This window comes from Aulostomus chinensis, chromosome 16, assembly GCF_037954235.1.
Source record: "Aulostomus chinensis isolate RoL2024-O1b breed Wild chromosome 16, RoL_Achi_v1.0, whole genome shotgun sequence".
In the NCBI taxonomy this organism is placed as follows: Eukaryota; Metazoa; Chordata; class Actinopteri; order Syngnathiformes; family Aulostomidae; genus Aulostomus; species Aulostomus chinensis.
The window spans coordinates 2227369-2230878 of record NC_141335.1 but is presented as its reverse complement, the minus strand read 5'-3'; positions in this window follow the sequence as shown (position 1 = coordinate 2230878).

The following is a 3510-nucleotide window of genomic DNA, read 5'->3' as shown; positions in this document are numbered from 1 at the left end:
GCCCAACCACACTGACCTGAACATGCAGGCGTGTGTGAAACTCTGCGCCAAAACGAACGTCTAGTTCATCGATACGTACGATCGTCTAAATAAACAGCAGTTCCGTCTGACAGCTTTCGGCCAAACCAATTGTTTACATTTTGCAAAATGATGGCGAGGACGCCAGGATTACCAGTAGGTTGTAGAGGTGAGATGCCAGCGAGCGTTGCCGCCGTACTCGTAGGTGGCTGGTCATTTTCGTTCAAATTCATTTTCATTTTGAGGTGTTTTTTTGCAGCCGTTATCTGGGTCAAGGCGCTGGAACGGCATCTTTTCTGTGTGTGTTACCAGTTCACAGCCCATCACTTGATTACAATCATGGAGTGGACCACACCCTCTCCTCCACCTCGCTAATTAAAGACACTCCACGGCCAAGGTCTCGTTCATCGTGTCCTGCTCTTCTCGGCATGTTGAAAATGGAAGGAAAAAAGCTCTCGGTGGAAAAAAGTCCTTCCTACCCCCCCCCCCCCCCCCCACACACACACACACACACACACAGAGCTCCAGCACCTGCACATGCACCTCCGCCTCTGACCCACTTGCTGCCGCCTCTCTCTCTCTATCACTTGCTTGTTCTTCATGGAGATTGACAAAGCATCTATAGAGCCAATGGAATGGAATGTTATCAAATTCAATAATGGCCTTGACTCTGCTCCCCCCCTTCCCTGACACGTCCCCCTCACTGTCTGACTCTTTTGCTGCTGCCAGCCCGGCGAATGCTAAGTGAACCGATGCATCCTGTACTGTTTGTTTCAAAGTTCCGTGTTGAATAATTCAGCAGCTTTAAGAGACCTGTGAGGATCACATGTCACACACCGACTCACACTTTGTTGGGATTGTTTGTCAGACTGCAAACACGCTGCTCTGGCGTGAGTCTATCAAGCATTTGTTGTAGGAACAAGTGTTTTAGTCAGTCGTGTCTGCACGTCACCTGTCAGTGGTGCGCTGAGCTGCATGCACTTGACCTGGTGCTCTTTTCCCTGTGCATGATTTCAATAAAAATCTTGAAACCATCCATCATATATGAGCCTGTCACAGTGACCTTCGACACCCTAAATTTCTTCACCCTTGAGTTCTAGTGGATGTTGGATGCAAAGCTTAAAAGCTCCTAACATATCCAGGTAACAGCGACCTTTGAACACCCCTTCCTTGAGACCCAGTGGATCTTTGAGCCAAATTTGAAGAAATTCCTTCGAGCCTTCCCAGAAGTCTTGTGTTGATGAGAATCAGACGGACAGAAAACCCCAAGACGTAATTCCTCCAGCTTTCACTGGTGTGGAGGCATAGAAATCCTTGCCTCCCTGTGCTGGGGCCCCTGAGCATGCTCAGTCCGTCTTTCCTTCTGACATTTATTGAGTGAACAGGGCTCCTGGAAGCTTCATCCATTCAATATTCAGTCTGTGGTTCGACGGCGGAGATGCTAACGATCAGTGCTAACTAACGGCTGCATCACTGTAACAGGGAGAGTTTAACGGAGGCTCAGCCGCTGACTGCTGGCCTCAGAGAGCTCATCTGCGGGGAATCTTCTCAGCTGCAGCCACCTGAACGACGCCACCTTTCCTAAACTCATTATTGGTGTCGTCTCAGGAACCTCAGCTGACAGATGCGTCTCATTTAAATGCATCCTACAGTGGATGAGGAGAGGTGAGGTGGGTTTCTGCTGGAGTCTCTTCTACATACTGTACTTCTCATGCCACTCTAGAGCTGAAATGACAAACAGCAGCATCCCGTCAACCAGACAGTGCCAGGCTCCCGCCGGCTCCCCGCCACAACCAACCATCATCCTGTTGAATAATGCAGAGCTGAGAACGCTGCCGCTCCTCTCTCGTTCTGTCAGTCCGTCTGTGCGTGTACAGCTGCGCCATCAAGCACACTGACATACCATCAACATGCTAATTGCATGCAGCTCAGTCTTGCCGTGAAGATGCTATAAAGACGGGCCATCCGACAGCCGCAGCCTCATTTATCATAAGCCGGTTACAGAGCTGCAGGGATCAATAACAGTGCCATGCCAGCATTCAGTCAACGTCGCCGATGGCCTATTAATGACACCGAATGTTTCGACAGGTCCCCTGAACACACACACACACACACACACACACACACACACACACAGATTGTGTAAATAAACTACTATGTACCATTTATTGACTTTATTTTGTTCAGTGGTTCTTGCACAAAATAATATAAATACAACACTTACAGGAACACGACAGCTTTTGAGAAACAAACTTGTTTATTCACAAATTCAGTTTCACCAGAAGATGGAAGTTCAACATTGTTTACATGGAAGTTGTGGAGTAACAGGCTGAGAGTGTGACTTCCTGTTGTGGTGGAAATTGTTGCTGCTCTGCATTCATGTATGAGCTGGGCAGACTGTTGCTAAGGCTTCTCTTCACCTGCCTTCTTGGGTTGATGACATCATCCACGATAAGTCGAAATCAACTCGGCTGTCAACACATAAAAGCCGACTTTAAAGAATCTGAAGTGGTGAGACCCCGACTTTCCCTCATGGTCCGGTCCTGATGTCTCCACATTAAATGATAATAGATGAGATAAAACATTCAGACACCACTGGCATTTTGATCAACAGGAACTTGACCATTAGGGTGATCATCAGCGCCAGAAGCGCAGGTCGTTAACCAGTTCATGCTGTCACACATCAGAAAGGCGACGCCTGCTGGGGATTGCTGTCATGCCAGGACCCAGATTCTCCATCACGCTCGGTCTCTCGGGGGTTAAACCAGCTTTGATAGCGGAGATCTTGAACAGAGATCACACATTTTATCTTAATTAAATTATTCTGGACTGATTCTCTTCTTTAAAGAGGACTCATTCGTGGGGATTAGGACTGGGTCCTATTCTGCAACGCTCCCTAATGTGCTGAATATCTAAGCGGTGGCTGGTCGTGCTCCAGAGTGATCCGAGCCAAAGACTCCGGATCAGAGACACACCAGCAAATACGACTGAAGCACATGTTTCGAGCCGTGAGTGACGGCTGCTGTCAGCGTTGGTGCAGGTTTCTCTCTGGTAGGTGCAGGACAGTGAGAACGGCCCGAAAAGAAGAGCCACCTTTTCACAGAGGACGACATTTCTCAGACGACTGTTATGCGCAGGACGGACTTTGTGCTTGGTCACCTGCAGGTGTGGTCCGGGCCGGTGGCTGCACCTCCCTCATCTCGTCCGCTAATCCTCACCTATCCACCTTCCTTATTTCCCCCTGCACACGTCAAAATTACTTCTTCTTTTCTTAAAACAAATGTAGATCCACGGACCTGCCGTCTTTACCCCTGGAAAACGTGTCCTCATACATTCCTGATTCAGAAACATGTATTCACAAATTCTCAACTACACATGAATTTGGTGTGTGAACCTCCGGTCATTGTCAGTGTCCTTCATCGGTGTGCTTATTAAAAATAATATTTATGCAGTTTTTTATTAAGTGGCTAATCTTGCAGATTACAACCTTGC